This window comes from Mustela nigripes, chromosome 4 (assembly GCF_022355385.1).
Source record: "Mustela nigripes isolate SB6536 chromosome 4, MUSNIG.SB6536, whole genome shotgun sequence".
Lineage (NCBI taxonomy): Eukaryota > Metazoa > Chordata > Mammalia > Carnivora > Mustelidae > Mustela > Mustela nigripes.
In genome coordinates this window covers 6,350,578-6,370,504 of record NC_081560.1, presented here as the reverse complement: position 1 = coordinate 6,370,504, position 19,927 = coordinate 6,350,578, and the positions used below count along the sequence as shown (strand labels likewise).

General features: G+C 47.1%; 3 non-coding genes and 1 pseudogene across 3 annotated transcripts; 1 reads left to right on the top strand and 3 right to left on the bottom strand.

Moving 5' to 3' along the window:
• Positions 1-1,559: 1,559 nt before the first annotated feature.
• On the top strand, positions 1,560-1,736 carry LOC132016921 (U1 spliceosomal RNA; annotated as a pseudogene).
• Positions 1,737-5,909: 4,173 nt separating this feature from the next.
• TRNAC-GCA (transfer RNA cysteine (anticodon GCA)) lies at positions 5,910-5,981 on the bottom strand. Its single transcript has one exon. It is a non-coding gene; the product is annotated as a tRNA-Cys (tRNA).
• Positions 5,982-7,568: 1,587 nt separating this feature from the next.
• TRNAC-GCA (transfer RNA cysteine (anticodon GCA)) lies at positions 7,569-7,640 on the bottom strand. Its single transcript has one exon. It is a non-coding gene; the product is annotated as a tRNA-Cys (tRNA).
• Positions 7,641-18,896: 11,256 nt separating this feature from the next.
• Positions 18,897-18,968, bottom strand: TRNAC-GCA (transfer RNA cysteine (anticodon GCA)). The gene has a single exon. It is a non-coding gene; the product is annotated as a tRNA-Cys (tRNA).
• Positions 18,969-19,927: the final 959 nt, after the last annotated feature.

The window sequence follows — 19,927 nt, the reverse complement described above, 5'->3', positions numbered from 1 at the left end:
AGTTGGGAGGAAAGAAAGTTCAGTTAAAAGTATTCTAAGATACTGGGGCGCCTGGGTGGCTCAGTCAGTTAAGCGGCTGCCTTCAGCTCAGGTCATGATCGCAAGGTCCTGAGACCCAGCCCCAGGTCGGGCTCCTTGCCCAGTGGGGAATCTGTGTCTCCCTCTGCCTGCCCCACTCCCCCTGCTTGTGCTTGCTCTCCACCCCTCACCCACCACTGTGTCAAATAAAATCTTAAAAAAAATTGTAAACAACAACAACAAAAATTTTTTTCAGTTTTCTAAAATGCTTGTATTACCTGTGCCTAGGGTAAAGCCATTGGTTAGGCACAGACTCTGAGAAGTAACTATGCACATGGAATTTCTAGCATAATCACTAAAAAAAGAAGAAATAGCATTTATATTTTTCAAACCAGGAGGGGAAAATAATAGCGTTAGAAAAATCTCAAACAAAAAAAATGAAGAAAGAGAGAAAAACATAAAGTATAAGTACTATAAGCAGCACAAGCACTGTAAATTGAAAGCATAAAATGAGGTGGACTTGAACGCAAATACATCAGCAGTTACATCAGAAGTACATAAAGCAAGTGTCCCAGGTTGAAAGACAGAGAGTATCATACTGGGGTTAAAACAACCCGCCAACTGTATTCTATTTACAAAAGACATCTAAAATTTGGGATACAGAAAGATTGAAAAGTAAAAGGATGAAAAAATATCTGACTGACAGAACACTAACAAAAAGAAATCAGGTATATCTTACTATCAGACAAAATAGTCTTTTTTAAAAAAATTAATTAATTTATTTATTTGACAGGGAGAGACACAGCAGAGGGAACACCTGCAGAGGGAGTGAGAGAGGGAGAAGCAGGCTCCCCGCTGAGCAGAGAGCCTGATGTGGGAATCGATCCTAGGACCCTGGGATCATGCCCTGAGTTGAAGGCAGACACTTTAACGACTGAGCCACCTAGGTGCCCCCAGACAAAATATTCTTTAAATAATAAAATATTACTAGAGATAAAAGATAAATTATTAATAACCAAAGGCTGAATTTAACAGGAAGATGTAAGAATTCCCGATTTTTATGCTTCTAGTAATAAAGCTTCAAAATTTGTAAGGCAAAAACTTGACAGAATAACCAAGAGAGGGTGCCTGGGTAGCTTAGTGGGTTAAGCCTCTGTCTTCGACTCAGGTCATGCTCTCAGGGTCCTGAGATCGAGTCCCACATCTGGCTTCTACTCAGCTGGGAGCCTGCATCCCCTCCTCTCTCTGCCTACTTGTGATCTCTCTCTGTCAAATAAATAAATGAATAAAATCTTAAAAAAAAGAAAAGAATAGCCAAGAGAAATAAACATGTCTAGAATTAGAGTGGAAAAATTTTACATACCTTTCTCATTAATTAACAGAAAAGTGTCATGAATAATTTACAATATTTAGTTTCTTTCCCCTTTGCTTTACTGAGGTGTCATTGACAAATAGAATTGTCATATAAACTGTACAGTGTAATGATATGATTTACTCTACATTGTGAAATGATTACCAAAATCAAGTCAATTAACACACCCACACTTACCAGGCAGGGGAGAGACCATGATCATGAAGGTGCTTTTTCCGGGGTGAGGCTCATTCACTGCGCTCTGAATGTGCTGGCCCCATAATTTCCCCAAATGTGGAAGAAACTCAGCTGCATAATTTATGGTAGTGACGGACTGAAAAAAAAGAGTTATTGAACACACCCATCACCCCACATAATTACCTGTGTAAATGCGCGCGTGTGTGTGTGTGTGAAAGTTTAAGATCTCCCCTCTTAGCAACTTCCAAGTTTACAATACAGTATTATTAACTGTAATGTAATGCCCATTCTGTACATGAGCTCTCTAGAACTTATTCACCTTATAACTGAGTTTCTACCCCTTGCTCAACACCCCCCCCCCATTTCTTCTACCCCTCACGCCTGGGCAATCACCAATCTACTGTTTCTGGGTTTGACTTTTTAAAAAATTCCACATATAAGTGATACCATACAGTATTTACATTTTTTGCGGGGTTCTGGCTTATTTTGCTTAATACCATGCCCTCCAGTTTTATCCATGTAGTTACTGATGGCAGGATTTCTTTCTTTCTAATGGCTGAATAATATTCCACTGTGTGTGTGTGTTTATGTGTAACATTTTCTTTATCCATTCGTCCGTTGATGGACACCGAATCAGCATTTAGAGAAATACTTGTGGCTTTGAGCACTATACTGGAAAAGAATAGAAATAAACTAAGAATCCATCTCAAGAAGTTAGAAAAACTGCATAAAAGAACATATGAGAGAAGAAAGGAAAGGGAAGAGCAGAAATTAATGAAATAGAAAACAAACACAAGTGTGCCTGGGTGGCTCAGTTGGTTAAGCGACTGCGTTTCGCTCAGGTCATGATCTCAGAGTCCTGGGATCAAGTCCCACATCAGGCTTCCAGCTCCATGGGGAGTCTGCTTCTCCCTCTGACCTTCTCAGCTCTCTCTCTCTCTCTCATGCTCTCTCTCAAATAAATCAATAAAACCTTAAAAAAATAATTAGAAAGCAGACAAATAATGACTTAAAAAAAAGATCACAAAATAGACAGGATTAACAAAGCCAAAAGTTGGTTTTTGAAAAGAAAAGATAGATTAACCTCTGGTGAAATTGCTAAGAAAAATAAGCAGAAACAAATAAACCTGTATCAGAAATTAAAAAGAAAAACTGCAAATTCTTTAGACTTTAATGAATACTTGACATTATGAAAATATACAAAAAATATACAAAAATATACAAAAAATTTTAAAATCTAACATGAAGAAGGAACTTACTATGTGGCAGGCATGATTTTATGTACTTTAAACATATTAACTTACTCCATTTTCATAACATCTCCACAAATGAGGACTAACACTGTGCTCATTTCTATCATCATGCCCATTTTATATATGGCAAAACTGAGGCTAAGGGAGTTAATAAATTTCACCAAGTCCACTCAGAACCTAGAATTTGAACCCATTATTATGTCTTAGGAGTCCAAAGCCTTTGCTACTATGATATGCTGAAATTGAGCAAGAACTTAAAAAAATACAACTTAAAGCTGACACAAGAAAAAAATAGAAAAGCTGAATCGTCCTCTAAGTTTTAAGTAGTTGTTTTAGTCAAACTGTCATTTGAAACTTTTTCATAAAAGAATTCAGACAAGACGGTTTTACTGGTGAGTTTTGTCTTATACTTAAATAAGCAATAACTATTTTTACATAAAAATCTAAGAATAGAAAGATATGTACATTCTATAACTCCTTTTGTGAGACTAGCACAATCTTTTTTTTTTTTTTTAAGATTTTATTTATTTATTTGACAGAGAGAGATCACAAGTAGGCAGAGAGAGGAGGGGACGCAGGCTCCCAGCTGAGTAGAAGCCAGATGTGGGGCTCGATCTCAGGACCCTGAGAGCATGACCTGAGTCGAAGACAGAGGCTTAACCCACTGAGCCACCCAGGCGCCCCAAGACTAGTACAATCTTGATACCAAAACCCAACAAGGACAGAATAAAGAATGCATAGGCTAATCTCACTCATAAACATAGGTACAAAAATTAAATTATTATCTAACAGAATTCACAAATATATATATATATATATATATAGAGAGAGAGAGAGAGAGAGAGAGAGAGTAGGACTTCATGACTAAATTGGATTTATATCTGAAATGCAAAGTACATTTGATTTTACAGAAAACAATGAGTGTGGGGTGCCTGGGTGGCTTAGTCATTGAGCATCTGCCTTCAGCTTGGGTCATGATCCCGCAGTCCTGGGATCGAGCCCCACATTGGGTCCCTGATTGACAGGAGGCCGCCTTTAGCACCACTATTTGCTAAAATGCTCCCTCTTCCTCTCCCCTGGCGTGTGTTCCCTTTCTTGTGGTCTCTCTCTCTCTCTGTGTGTCAAATAAATAATTTTTTTTTTAAAAAGCAATGAGTGCAATTCACCATGTAAATAGACTAAAAGAGGGAAATCATATGATTATCCTTTTTAAATTTTTTTATAAAGTAAATACTTTTAAAAAAGATTTTATTTATTTATTTGACAGAGAGAGATAATTGCCCCAATTATCCTTTTTTAAAAAAAGATTTTATTTATTTGACAGACAGAGATCACAAGTAGGCTGAGAAGCAGGCAGAGGGAGAGGGAGAAGCAGCCTCCCCACTGAGCAGAGAACCTGATGTGGGGCTCAATCCCAGGACCCCGGGATTATGACCTGAGCTGAAGGCAGGGACTTAACCCACTGAGCCACCCAGGCACCCCTCATATGATTATCTTAACAGATGCAAAAGGGGGTTTTGATAAAATCTCTCATCAATCCATGACAATTATTTTTGCAAACTAGAAATTGAAGAAAAATTCTTTAATTTGATAAAGACTGCTTAGAAAAAGTATAATTCATGAGATGTACTTAATGGCAAAATGTTGAGAGCTTTCATTTGAAATCAGAATGAGTCAAGATATCTACTGTCAATACCCTTGTTCAACATTACACTGGAGGTTCTAGTCAGTACAACAAGGTAAGGAAAAAGTCTGTAAGGTCTGGAACGTCGGAAACAAAACTTGCAAACTACTTAGCTGATATGAGCATATACATTGAAGATCAAAACGAATCAATAAAGAAATTATTAGAGTTAATGAGTGTTTAGTGAGACTGTCAGCATATACCCTGCCTTCTTTGATCCCCTTTTGCCTGGCAAAATCACAACTTTTGAAATGATACACTAGAAATTTCTGCTTTCAAATCTTAAAATTCTAATGGTAATCAGTATTTTTATCTTCCTCGCAAATTACATAAAGATTTTCACTCTTATCACTCTGCTCCTTAGATGTTATTGTTAACCAGTATTTTTACTTTAGTTATATCTTTTAAAAAAACTTTATAAATTAGACATTAATATTGTGTTACATGGTAAATGATTATTTAGATTTATTTACATATCTTATAATTTCTTTGTTCAACATTCCTTTTTGTGTCTCAAACCTCCCATGCTGGGATCACTTTTCTTTTCTCTAAAGTATATATTTAGGGTTAAGCCTCTGCCTTCGGCTCAGGTCATGATATCAGGGTCCTGGGATCGAGCCCTGCATTGGACTCTCTGCTCAGCGGAGAGCCTGCTCCCCCTGCCCCAGCTCGCCTTTCTGCCTACTTGTGATCTCTGTCTGTCAAATAAATAAATAAAATTTTTAAAAATAAATAAATAAAGTATATATTTAAAATTTGCTTTAGTGAGAGTCTGTTAGCAGTAAACTCATTCAGCTTTTGTCTGTTCTTGAAGAATAGTTTGGCTGGGAATAGAATTCAGAGCCGACTGTGATTTCCTCACAACATATGGAATGTGTTATAGCACTACTTTCTGGCTTCCTTTGCAACGGCTGATAAGACATACAGCAGTTGCAATACTGTCCTTTTTTTTTTTTTTTTTTTGAAAGAATTTATTTATTTATTTGAGAGAGAGAGCATGAAAAGGGGAGAGTCAGAGTGAAAAGCAGATTCCCCGCTGAGCAGAGAGTCTGATGCAGGATTAAATCCCGGGACTCCAGGATCATGAACTGAGCCGAAGGCGGTCACCAACCAACTGAGCCACCCAGGCGCCCGAAACACAGGCCTTTTATAGATGATCTTGGATTTCCTTCTGGCTACCTTCAAGGACAGAGTCCTCACCCTCAGCCAGGGGACCAAGTACACACTGGCGTGTGCAGGACCAAGTGAGGGAGGTCAGTGAGGGGACAAACATGTCACCAGAGCAGAGCTGCCTGCTCGGGTGTGATCTCTGCTTCTTCACTCTTAGCAGGAAAGCTCAGAAACCAGATTCAGCAAGAGGAGAGGAAACTGCAACTTCTTTAGCACCACTATTTGCTAAAATACTAGGGGGCACCCAGATTTGAACTGGGGACCTCTTGATCTGCAGTCAAATGCTCTACCCCTGAGCTATACCCCCTGCTCTACCAGGAGATCCAGTTAATACCCTTTCCCTGTACAGCCACGCCCAGAACTCCAGCCCTAGATGCCCCTGCAGCTCGGTCGGCTGAGTTGCAGGACCTGCTTTACTGCCAACTCCTGTCCCTGCTTAAAAGCAGCAGCAGCAGGTTGCTTTCTCCCCCAGCTCTGCAGCTTCTCCATCTGCAGATCCTCGGCGAGCAGCAACTTGGGAAGCCTTCCCCGACGGCTGGAAGGATCTACCGTAACATCTGTATTGTGGTTCCTGTGCTGAGCACCTGAAAACAGAGACTCAGAATGCCCAGTGGTTGGCTAAGCCTGCACCACTTAAAAGGTAGAAGACACACGGGCTGGCGCTGGGTCAGAGCTCCCCGCACGATGCAGGCAGAGCCCTGTCTCATGGCCTCAGATCTCCATGTGGTCAGCCCTTACGCTGCTGGCTGAGACAAGCCACCTGAGGAAATGACTGTCCCTGGGCTCGAAGTCCCCCTTTCTGTGCTCAGCCCTGCCGTGCTGGGACTCTGTAAACCACCCTTATCCTTTACCGGGTGGCTTCCTGGGTGGTCCCCAGCAGGGCTCTCGGAGGGACGCAGGAGGGTCGGAGCCAGCCGGAGCCCCTGTTGTGCCTGCTGCGGCTCCTGCCGGCGTCACCTAGCAGCGGCAGTCCGTCCCAGGAGCAACCGTGACTGCCGCCTGCAGTCTGGTGCTCACAGGACCCACCTCGCCAAAACTCTTCGGGGACACCAGTGCCTCCTTAGGGATCCGAGGCCGGGATCCACAGAGAAACTCCCCAAGCCCGTGAGATTTCCCAAGTTCTCCTTCTCTGTTTGTTTCCTGGGCCCCAGAGCGGGAGACGTTTCTTCCAGGCACTAACTCCGTGACACTCAGTCTCTCCTTGTCATCCTTCGTTCTCTAGTGCCGGTTGTTAGGGGTTGGATCTCCAAAAAGATCTCCTGATATCTTTCCCTCGGTACCACAGGATGCGACCTTACTTGGACAGGGTCATGGGAGAGACAGTTGGCTCTGACGAGGTCACGGTGGAGAGGGGCGGGGCACAGTAGGACCGGGTCCTTGCAGGAAGAGGAGAGACACAGAGGGTGACAGCCACCATGGGCAGACGGAATGGCCACCGGACACGAGCAGCTGGAGAGACGCAGGGAGGCCCCTCTGCCCGCACCCTGATTTCCCACCCTGGGCCCCCGAGCAGTGGGCCGGGAAATTTCTGTTGTTTTAAGCAGCCAGTTTTGTTACAGCGGCTTTAGGAAACTGATACACTCGTTAACAATTATTTATATTAAATTCTCCGTCAAAATGACACAGGTAACTTTTGCCTCCAGACTAGACCCTGGATGATACTGAAATTGGGACCACAGCGGCTCTGGGGAAGCAGACTCTTGACGAGGACATTCAGGATGGATTTGGTCTTGACCTTAGTCTTCAGTGTGGTGCTGAGTCTCTGGAATGACCTTAGGGGTGCTGGGCCACACAGACTCAACCCAGCCTCATCCTGTTTGGGGAACTAGGGGACGGTGTCATTACCACTCAATTTTGTCATTTCAGGTGAAGGAGGAAAAAGTCAGACTCTCAAAGGGGGCACCTGGACTTGAACCAGGGACCTCTTGATCTGCAGTCAAATGCTCTACCACTGAGCTATACCCCCTTCTGTCAGAAGTGGTGTGTAATTAATAAACTCAGACTTCCACACACAAGCTGCTTATTCAGGCTCCGTACAGAACTGCTGGGTCTGGGCAACTCTACCCACAGCCTGTCGTGCCATAACTACACACCTTTTCCAAGGTCCCTGAACTTTCCATCTGAGACCATGAAGTCTGTACCTGGCTTGCTTTCCAAAGGTAGAAAGTGAACCCCAGGGGTAAGGCGCCACTCACTGAACAATGTCTAGAATGTTCATTGCCAGCTTTTCAATGTTTTCCTATGCACATTTACATTTTGATAGAAGAGAATTGATTGGGGGGCTGCGTCAGCCTGGTGTCAGGATGGTGCCTTGAGTGTTGGGGATAGATGTGGAGCGTGTGCTGGTTTCGGGTGGAAACAGATTGGCCCCGGGTGATGGGGGTGGGGTGGGGGGTGGGGGTGTCTCCTCAGCACGCAGGGTCTGCAGCTTGGCTCTGGCTGTTGTTCTAGAAGGCCAGTCTGGAGACGCCTTCCCCCCTCCTCTTCCCTGGTGAGACAGATATTTGCAGTACACGTCTGAGGCTCCATCTGGCTTCCGTTGCTGGACCCGAGGGCCCTGACGGCCACAGCGGGCTACACCCTGACGGGCCTTATGCTCCACGCTGCTGACAGACGCATCTCCGAGCGGGCATGAAGTCGGGCAAAGCTTTTCCAACTTTCTGCAGTGAAGGACCAGCTTTATCTTTATTTTCCTGAAACCTCTCATGGCTCCATAGCGGCGCATCAGACCTGCGGACTTTGAGACCCCCACCCTCCAGCACCCGAGCTGGCCGGCGTCAGATTGTTGTAGAATTTCTAAGCATTGCCAGAAAGCTCCTGGACGACACTTCGAATGGCCCCAGGCTCCTGCTCGCTTCGGCGAAGCGGGTGCTGAAGGGCCCCGGGCTCGAGGACATGCTGACCGTGAACTCCACTTGAGCGAGGGATGACTTCACTACTCTGTTAAGAGAGGCATGCAAGCCCTCTGTAGAACCCCCTTTTCCAGCCAGCTGTCGGATCATGCCCTACCGGGGTTCTACCCATAAAGACCTGGCGTATGGGTGCCTGCTCTGTTTCGGAGCCCATGGACTGTTTCACTCTGTTGATAAATGGGCATGTTTCTACTCCTGTTTGGTTACCAGGAAGCTCAGAGATGGGATTTATATTCAGGAAAAGTAGCTTCTCCTCACCTGGGCTCTCGGGCATAATTATTCACCTCCTCTCCTAAACGTTCAGTCCTTGCCTTATCTCCCCCCTGCAATTTTAAAAATAGTCGTCAAAGACACATGACATAAAATGCGCTGCCTTCACCATGTTTAGCGTACCGTTCGGGGGCATTAAGTGCACTCACATGGTCGTGCAAACCATCCCCACCGTCCGCCTCCTGACCTTTTCATCTTCCTGAACTGAAACCCTGTCCCCGTGCATCAGTAACTGCCCAGCCCCCAGCCCCTGACACCCCCCTTCTGCTTCCTGTCGCCACGATTTTGACAACCTCGTATAAGTCAGTCCTGTGTATACTTGTTTGATCGGTTGGACTTTTATGTATCTTTTATTGCAAGCTGCCTCAGATTCCATTTTTTTTTGAAGCAAGCTTGGTATAAACAAATAAAATCAGGATGGTAATAATTAGGCACAAGGGAAACACTGAGAAAGCCTAGGGCAGATTTTCTCTATCCCTTCTGGAAATGAGTGTGGCTGAGGAGATAAACAAGACACACTTAAGTACTTGTCAGAAAGATAGATACAGGGAGGCCTAGGGGTGGCCAGGAGCTGTGCTTCCGCTGGAGTGAAAGGCCCACCACCTAGAAATAGCCCGATTTGAACCAGGGACCTACTGGTCTCCAGTCAAATGCTCTACTCCTGGGCTACACCTCCAGCTCCCTCTGTTTTTCTACTAAGAAACGTCCCTAATTCCAGTCTCTCCCAGCTGTGCTCCCACGGTGGGTCTCCCGGGGAGCTGCAGGAGCGCCTTCTCTGGGCACCCGCCTCCCCACCTGTCAGAAGCTGCTCTCTCTCTCCCGTCTGCGCACCTGTGTCCGCGTGAACGCGCCTCTTCCCAGGTGATGATGCCGGTAGTGATGACCGGGTACCAACGGGATCCTACCCATTCCTCTACCTCTAAGATGCTTTATTTCTTTTTCTGCATGTGCCGCTGTTTTGCTTTCCTTTCCCAGGGACTAAGACCTGGGACTAATCCGAGGCTCTCAGGGCTGGGCGTACCCCCAGGGGAGGCACCGGGGTGGCCGGGGAGAAAGCTGCAGCCCCAGATTCTGCAGGGATGAGAGTGAGCGAAGACCAGCCCAGGTGTCCGCTGGCGGGGAGGACCTGGCGGCTGGGCACAGGGTACTGGATCTCAAAGAGCCCCTGCTTCATGGTGATCCATTTCCAATATTGAGCCTATGTTGCGTGTCTGTCTGCCTCTTTCTTGGTTCTGCTGTCCTGCACTACCGGACAGAATTTTCTGCTCTTGTACTGAGAGGACCCTGAAGTGAGGCCTTCCCCTGTAGAGGAGCTTGGTTCCTTGCTCGAGGGTCTCCTAGCAGCTGCTCCCTGTGCTAGAACCTTCCAACAAACTCTCGGGCCCGGCTGTGGGACGATGGAGGCTAGTCAGGGCTAGTCATACTTCCCTACTCTGGGCCTATGCAAATGAGGAGCTGTACGCGGCAGTCTGCCTTTCTTAAAAAAAAAAAAAAGGGGTCGAGAGTGTTGCAAAGTGGATGGTTTTTTCCAGGACTATGAGCAGCACTTTGTTGAACATAAGCACATGTGTGGCCCGTTTCTCATGATTTCCCAGGATCGAGTCCTCCCCAGCAGCTGCCCCCCCCCCCCCGTCACGTCCCTCCCCTGCGCCCCTCCACCCCCAATCCCCCCCACCCCCTGCCAGGTCTGCACACTGACCCTGGCCCTCAGCATGGTGCAGCAATAGGCTTTGGAGCAGCATCTGCTAATCCCGAATCAGTACAACCTCGGCGTGGTCGTCCGGGTATGAAGCTGGGCTCCCAGACCCCCCAGCAGACCCTCAACTTCGCAGGTGCCACCTGATCAGACCCGGCTGTCAACACCTCCCTAGTCGGCCTCACAGTACAGAGCCATAGGAAGCCAAGACGCCCTCCAGGTTCCCCGGGAAACCAAGTTAGCTGTCAGAAGGCTGCTCAGAGAGGCTGCCATCAGAGCAAATGGAATGGAATGTTCCTGAAGGTTTTCTCCTCAGGCCACAGAACATTTTAGTGAATTATTCCCGTCCCAAAGTACTGTCCCTTCTCTAGAGGCCGGAATACTCACACCCACCAAAGTGGGCATCTCAGTGTGTCCTCGGCCGCCCCTACTAGGTGGCCGGGTCCCATCACCCCATCTCTTGTACGCACATACCCCTTCCCCGTCTCGTGTCTCCACTCTCTGACCTGCTAAGTGTGTACTAATCTCGGTCCCCAGAGGGAGGCCTGGAGGATATGCCACCTCATTTCTCTACAAAAAAGCTTGATTCCTCCTTTGTGTCCCAAACCTGCTGAAGGACAGAAATCGAATGACTCGACTCTGGGGTCCCGCACAACATCCCCGGTGCTGTGCCTAAGTTCTGAAGGGGCTTTCAGAGTACCCCCACCTTTGGGGCAGGTGGGCGTCTGGTCTGACACCTGGTCTTGACCCCATTGTGAGCACCGGGACTTTCTGACCCCACGCTGGTCTCGTCTGCGTCTTCTGCTTGGCCCCCTGGTACTGGCCACCTCGCCCACGGGGCCCTTCCACGCTGGGACGGAGTTGGCTGCAGGCGCCCGTCTGTTGGCTCTGAACCCCCAGCGCCCGGATGGCAGGAATGGGAAAGCTGAGCACGAGCAGTTTGCATCTCCAGGCCTATCCCTTCCTTCTGGTATGAAGGACGCAAGCTCTCCCTGCCTAGCTGGGGTGTGGTGCACGGGGTAGGGGGTGGAGTAGGAGGAGCCAGAGGGGCGGGAGATGTTGGAGACCATCTCCATCATGACCGGCCGCACCTGAGCTGTAGGAAGATTCAGCCGCTGTCTCCCCTCATTGAGCCCGGGACCCTCCGTCCTTATGACACAGTTCCTGCAGGGGCCTTCCTGTGACTCAGCGTTGAGTATTTTCTGTGAATTGTCACTTTGTGTCTTCACATCCACCCTGAGCTGGGCACATTATTACCCCCAAGTTGCAGATGAAGAAACTAAGGCTTAGAGAAATTCAGGAGTTCAACCAGTCTAACTCTGGGACTAAAGCTTGGGGACCACGTTGCAGGATGTTTTTCAACGCACGAGTGATTCAGGTCCCTGTCTGCAGAGACGAAACCTCGGCCAGTTCCTTACTGGGTGATTTCTTTTTCTGAAATATTAGGGAGATAACGGCGTATCACCTGTTACTGTAGGCTGCTTAGGCTGTGATGCAGTTAATGAGGTCAGAGCTGTCACTTCTGCTGATGGCCAGTCACATCCGTTGCGTGCTGATTCTGGTTTCACATTCACAGGGAATTATCTCCACGTTTTAGGGGTATCACCAGCTCACGTATAAACCAAAGTGGGTAGGTCCTAGGAGCTGGAGGGAAACACTCCGTACCCCTCCACCCCCGCCCCCCCAAACTCTGGGCAAGGTGAGTCTTTTCACCGATGCCTGCGGCCAGAGCCCGGTTGGCTGGAGGAGCACCGAGCAGCCAGCACTCAGCACCTCTCCCATCCAGTGTGACCTTGCCCTGTGTTGCTAATGATACCCCTGATGCCGCTAATGAGCCCGAAACCATGGTGACTGGTTCTGTGAGCCTGCTTCTTTGTTTCTCCTTGCTTTTCAGAGTCGTTCCCTTTGAGAAGTCAACCTATCTCCATGGTGCTAAGAGGAATAAAGAAAGTGGTCCTCCTCACACACCGATGCGCGGCAGCTGATTCATGTAAGATACAAACCCTCATCAGAACCCGAAAACGAAAATCACCTTTTTTTTTTTTTTTTTAAATCGGGGAGCGTAATTTCCTTCTGTTATATTTAAACAGACTTATCGATGGGAAAGGGATTTTTAATTTTTTATTATGGAAAATCTCAAATATACACAAGAGTAGTGGTGTCCATCACGCGGTGTACGGATCAGGGTTCTCCACAGACCCAGAGACGCAGAAGCAGTGGGGGAGGGGGAGTGGAGGGAGAGAGAGGGAGGGGTTTAGGGTAAGGAGTTGGTTCCCGTGACTGTGGAGGCTGAGATGTCCCATGTTCGCACATCTGCCCACAGACCCAGGAAGGCTGGTGATGTGTTTCTAGCCCGAGCCTGCTGGTCTGAGAACCCGAGAGTTGCTGATCTAAGTTGTAGCCTGGGGCAGGAGAAGCCACTGTCCCAGCTCAAACAGGGAGACAACTACCTGCCCAGGCTCTGCCCTTTTCTTCCATTCAGGCCCTCAGCAGCTCGGATGATGCCTGGTGGCCCCGGGGAGGGCAACTGCCTTCACTTAGGTTTTACTGATCCTAATGCTAATCTCATCTGGAAATGCCCCACAGGCAAACCCCAAGATAATGTTTATCCAAATATCTGTGTACCCCGTGACCCAGCCAGGTTGACATGTAAAAGTAACCATCATACTCAGCTTTAACAATTTTCCACACAGTCAAGCTGGTTCCAGAAGGAGCCTTGATCAGAGTTCAGCCTTTTGGTGAGATGACATCGCTGGGAGAGCGGTGTCAGGACGCTCATGTCTGCGGCTCTTCCTGTTGGTGGGACTGGGATTAATTAAATGGTGTGTGGAGGTGTCATTAACCTGGTCAATTTCCCCAACAAACCTTTATCTCATGGCTTTAGTGGCCTTGGTGATACTTGCTTACATCGCTATGTCGTTAGGAGCTGCAAATGATTTTATTACAGTCCTCTCCCTCATTAGCTCAAATTCTTTTATAAGGAAAGATATCCTTTACCAGCAGCTGGGTTCTGCTGGTATAGAACAAATGCTTGATTCTTTCCTTTTATTTGTGAACTTCCAGAATAATGAATCGATGCCTTAGCAACCTCCAGATTTGACCAGTGAGAGCTGTAATATATATATATATATATATATATATATATATACACACACACACACACACACACTAGTGTGTATATATATACACACACTAATGAATTAATGGATTTTTAAATGCATGTTTTGTGTGTTTCTTTTTATTTAAGATTTTATTTATTTATTTGACAGACAGATCACAAGCAGGCAGAGAGGCAGGCAGAGAGAGAGGGAGAAGCAGGCTTCCTGCTGAACAGGGAAGCCTGATGCAGGACTCGATCCCAGGACCCTGAGATCATGACCTGAGCCGAAGGCAGAGGCTTTAACCCACTGAGCCACCCAGGCGCCCCTCTTTTATGTGTTTCAATCACTCACACTAATTTTTCTTTTTGATTCTCACATAATCCCACCTTTGGCCACTGGGCACTTGTTTAATTTGGCTCCTATGTCCATTTAACATGCTTCTTCCTACTAGTCTTTGAGAATTTCTGTGTGGGTGAGTGTGAGGGTGTGTGTTTTCACAAGCGAAAAGAGACTGCCAGGCTGGGTGGGCTGCCTGGAACGGGGCATGAGCCCCATCACTCAGACGGGCTTGTCCTCCGCAAGGTGGAGGAAGGTGGCCTCACTGAGGGTGTCGGCTGCAGCCCCTGGGGCAAGGTGGGAAGGACATCCGGTTGCGGAGGAGATTGACTCCCAAGAGAACACAGAGTCTTGGGAGAGAACTCCAGCAGAACTGGGGAGCGCCGGGCCTCAGGCCTTGTCCGGTGGGGGGGCACCCCGACAGAAGCTGCTTGCCCGAAAGGAAGAGGCCGGAGCAGACCTGGCTGAGGAGTGGGCCTCGGTGCAGATCATCCACACTGGTTTTTTGTGGGTTTTTTTTTTTTTCTTATTTATCTGATGAGAGATCAAAAGTAGGCAGAGAGGCAGAGAGGGGCGGGGGCGCGCAGGGAAGCAGGCTCCCCGCCGATCAGAGAGCCGATGCAGAGCTCCATCCCAGGACCCTGAGATCATGACCTGAGCCCTAGGCAGAGGCTTTAACCCACTGAGCCACCCAGGTGCCCCCTACACACTGGGCATTCTTGCAAAACTCAGTGGAAAGGGTGAGGACGTTCAAACAGACCCGGGCTGGATTCCCCACCAGTTTTGGTGGGTGAGACCTTAAATAATTTATTTTAAAATCATATATTTTATTTTGAAAAGATAAATACTAGACTCATAGAATGCATATGATATAATGCTCAAAAGGCTCCAAATGCTGTTGAAAGCAACTGTCAGGAGGTGAAGAGAGAAATAAACCGCGCCGGGTCCGGACAAGGGCACAGTGTTCCGCGCGGAAGGAAAGGAGCTTACACGAGCGGGTGGCCGTGGAGGGAGCTTCAGGGCCCGGTACTGAGGGTCGCAGCCAATCTGGAAAGGCTGCACCCTGTGTGGCTTCCCGAGAAAGGCAAAACTGTGGAGACGGTCAAAAGTCCTGTGGTCGCCAGGGGTTTTGGGGGTGAGGAGACATTAACAGGCTGAGCACCAAGGGTGTGGGGAGGGGGATGGGGCGGAACGCAGGGGCTTGTGGGAAATTCCTAGACCTTCCTCTCAATTTTGAAGTGAACCTAAAGGTTAAAAAAAATATATATATATATATATAATATAAAATATAGAAATATTATATATAATATATAAAAAATATATAATTATATATTTATATATATAATATATTAAAAAATATATATTTTAACAGATTTTATTTATTTGTTAGAGAGAGAGTGAGCACGATCGGAGTGAGGAGCAGAGGGGGAAGCAGGCCCTCTGCGGAGCCAGGAGCTGGATGCTTGGCTGGATCCCAGGACCCTGCGATCATGACCCGAGCTGAAGGCAGACGCTTAACCAAGTGAGCCACCCAGGTGCCCCTAAAAAAATAAAATGTTAAGAATAAATACATAGATTTAAAGAATAAAATGTGAAAAAGGTTATGCAGTCAAAATTCTCCCAAGCCTCCCTCTTCTTTTTTTTTTAATAGTCAAAAGAATTTTTTTTATTTCCCTGTGCATGTAAAAGTTATGTTACGCTGTAATGCAGCCTACTAAATGTGCAATAGTATTGTCTAAAAAAATATATACATACCTGAATTTAAAAACACCTATTGCTAACCATCACCTGAGTTTTCAGTGAGTTGTAATCTTTCTGCTGGTGGAGGTTCTTGCTTCAGTGTCGGTGGCCGCTGACCGAACAGAATGGTGGCTGCTAAAAGGGCGACTGTGGCAATTTCTTAAAAGAAGACAACAGTGAAATTTGCTGCATCAACTGAGTCTTCATTTCACAAACAATTTTGCTGTAGCCAGGGATGCTGTTTGATTGCATTTCACACACCGGAGAACTTCCTTCACAATTAGAATCAATCCTCTCAAACCTAACCCCCGAGTCATCAGCTGTGTTTACTCGCTCTGTTGTCATCTCAACAGCCTTCACGGTATCTTCACCAGGAGTAGATCCCATCTCAAGAAACCTTTCTTTGCTCATCCGTGAGAAATAACGCCTCATCCACTGAAAGTTTTATCGTGAGTTTGTAGCAACTCAAATCCCGTCTTTTTTTTTTTTAATTTTATTTTTTCAGCATTCCAAGATTCATTGTTTATGCACCACACCCAGTGCTCCATGCAATCCTTGCCCTCCACAATACTCACCGCCAGGCTCACCTTACCCCCCTCCCAGCCCCCTCCCCTCCAGAACCCTCAGTTTGTTTCTCAGAGTCCACAGTCTCTCATGGTTTGTCTCCCCCTCCGATTTCCCCCAACTCCCTTCTCCTCTCCATCTCCCCATGTCTTCCGTGTTATTCCTTATGCTCCACAAGTAAGTGAAACCATATGATAATTAACTCTCTCTGCTTGACTTATTTCACTCAGCATAATCTCCTCCAGTCCCGTCCATGTTGCTACAAAAGTTGGGTATTCATCCTTTCTGATGGAGGCATAATATTCCATTGCATATAGGACCACATCTTCTTTACCTATTTGTCTGTTGAAGGGCATCTTGGCTCTTTCCACAGTATAAGCCTCCGTCTTGTTGTGCTTGGAGGAAAGCCAGATTAACAGCTTCTTTTACGACCTTCCACAGTCCGTGCATGGGAGAAATTTCCACTAGGCTCTCTCGGACTTTATTAATAAACACAAATGTTAGCAGAGAGTACACACTGTACTGCACTTGCTTTTTCACATAATTTAATATAAATAATGACATTATTTGCCTGCAAACCTTTCTCTCAATAAGAGGAGAACTCAGCCCTAGTTCTTCAAGAAAGGCAGCCCCAGCATCAGAGGCTCAGAGTCCTTGCACACGAGGTTGTGAACAAGACAGCAGCAGACTGGGAGAGCTTTGCAGTAATCACAGGGGACTTCTGGACTTGAACCAGGGACTTTACAATCTGCAGATCAGTGTTCTGCCCCTGAGCTATGCTCCCTGCTTGAGCAGACAGACCTGCTTGGGACTTCTCACTTTGGTAGCTACACCCAAGACACCTGGGAGAACTAGACTTCATGTTTACTGAACACTTCTAATGGGCTAGAGAAACTGATCTTAGAGAGGCATCTATATATATGTGTGTGTGTATTTCTATATGACTTAAAAAGCATTTCGGTGGTACCACCACTATCACCATCTTTATTGAGCATGACAGCGATACTCGGGATTAAAGCAGCTCATCCCAGTTTATAGCATAAGTGACAGAATGAGACTTAGACACCACTTTCCTCACACGTCATACTCATCTGAAGAGCTTTGTCTTACAGGACTTTTGGGGGAAATATTTGTCTTATAAATATTGCGTGGAAGAAATGTCCTTTGAGTGAAAGCAAAAAGACAATGCCTATGAAAATCTTGTGGCCAAAATACTTATTATATATTGCAGTACCAAAAAGTCAGCATTAAGAGTTCTCTTTAAGTAGCAAATTTGGCTCAGAACTGGCAGTCACCTCAGCACCTGTATCAGAGCATTTTCACGAAATATCCTATGTTCTGCGGAGCAAATCGAAGGTGGCTCTCTAGGGACCTGGAAATCCATGGGTTTCCTACATCTTCCCAAGAGCCACCTTCCTCCCACGGTCTCTTTTCTGTAACTGGGGGAGCAGCCCAGCACACTGCGGGGAGCAAGGGGAGCCCCCCCGACCAGCACAGCCACACCCACCTTTCCCCTGCAAACTGCCAGGAACCTACGAGGCTCCCCCCGCTCAGGAGTGCGCACCATCTACAGGTGGCTGGTCCAGAGGGACAGGGGCTTTAGGAGGAACGTGCATATCGGATTTCAAAGAGTCCAAACATCCCACAAAACCTAAGCTATCTCATTTATAAATGTTAATATTGATTACATGTTGAAATGATAATGTCTCAGATCCATTTCATCAAAATACAGAAATCCGTTTCACCCATTTCTTTTTACTTTATATTTTTAAGAGTGTCCCACCTTTGGGGCATCAGGGTGACTCTGTCGGGTGAGCGGCTGCCTTCAGCTCAGGTCATGATCCCATGCACTCAGGTCAAGTCCCATTGCGGGCTCCTTGGTCAGCGGGGAGCCCGCTTCCGCCTCTCCCTCTGCCCCTGCTCATGTGTGTGTACTGTCTCTCTCCCCTCTGTCAAATAAATAAATAAAATCTTAAAAAAAAAAAAAAGTCCCACCTTTGCTGATATATAATTGACACTTAACATTGTATTAGTTTAACGTACTGATCTAATACCTCAGTATCTGTGTATACTGTGAAATGAGCACCACAAGAAGTCTAGTGAACATCCATCACCTCATAGAGTTAGATGTTTGTCCCCTGGTGACCAGAACTTTTAAGAGGCTCTGGTAGAGGCCGCGGGGGTGCTGAGCTGGTGGCGCACTGGGCCGTGTCTTGGGTGGTGAAGCTCCAGGGCCGAGTCCGCTGGGGATTCCCTCTCTCCCTCTCCCTCATCCCCTGCTTTCTCTCTAAATAAATAAAATCTTTATAAAAACTCTACTTTCTTAGCAACTTCCAAACATACAACCCAGTATTGTTAGAGGTCGCCAGCACGCTGTACCTTACCTCCCAGGACTTAACTGTAATTAACTGAGAATTTGTACCTTTTGACACTCTTCACTCACCCCTTTTTTTTTATTTCTTTAAACTTGATTTAAAGCGCCTCCTGGCAACTATAAACTCCGGTAAGTAGCTGGCGCACTACGTCTGAGCTGGCAAGGCTGACCTCACCTGTGACTCCTGAGCTGCCTGAGCTGCCAGAGAGGGGGATAAAACAGTGTGCCCAGGGGGCACCCGGATTTGAACCGGGGACCTCTTGATCTGCAGTCAAATGCTCTACCCCTGAGCTATACCCCCAGCTACACATGCTCTGTCTCATGCACACTCTTCTACCCCACCCAGCTGCAACTGGTCCTGCCAGCATCTGTGACTTCTGTGGCCTCCCCGGCCTCCAGTTTCTTCCCCAACTGGCCTTTCTGCTCTGAACGCCAGCTCGCTCTCTTCCCCAGGTTGGGTGGATGAATGGGTCAGGCACCCACAGCCGGAGGCAGCAGAAAATCGGGGACCTTCTCCTTATCCAAACTCAGGCCTCCAGAGACCCTCTCCATGCGCAGCACGGGGGCTGAGAGCAGGGGCCACCTGGTTTTTTCCTGTCTAACATCTTCTCGAGTCTGTCCCCGGCAGCCCTTTCTCCCCTTTGTCCTCCTTCTGTGTCTCTCCGCCCCCGTTCCCTGGTGTCACTCAGGGCCCTTTGCTCCCGCTCTGCTCCCCTCTCCAAGCCGCCGAGACCTCATGGGCCCATTCCTAAATCAGGTAACTAAACTAACTCCCAAACTAACTCCAGGCCCGCGCTGTGAATGGGAGACCAGGCCCAGTAAATAAAACAGAATAGGTGAGCCAAGTTGCCAGAACTGAAAAGAACACGAGCAAAACTGGAGGGCTTGTCTTGGCAAATAAGAGGCCGTCTGCTAGAGCAGGCGACTGCAAACAGCCGAAGGCCACACGGCACACCTGAGTCCCAGACCTGGGAATGGCCATGGCAGAGTCACAGCCTAATAAAATAATCACAAAGGTTGATCTCGCCATCATTATGTTCGCAACAATCCCGGACCACAGGGGCTGTGATTATTACCTCCATTTTACAGATGAGGAAACTGAGGTCCCCGGATCTTACATAAGTAATCCGACGTGCAATAATTAGCAAGTGGGGTTGCAAATCCAAGCTGTCTCGATCATCTACACGCCTCACCCCCAGGCTGTAGACTGAGAGCCACCGTGGTCCGAAATGCACACGGAAAGGAAAGGCCGTTTATGTA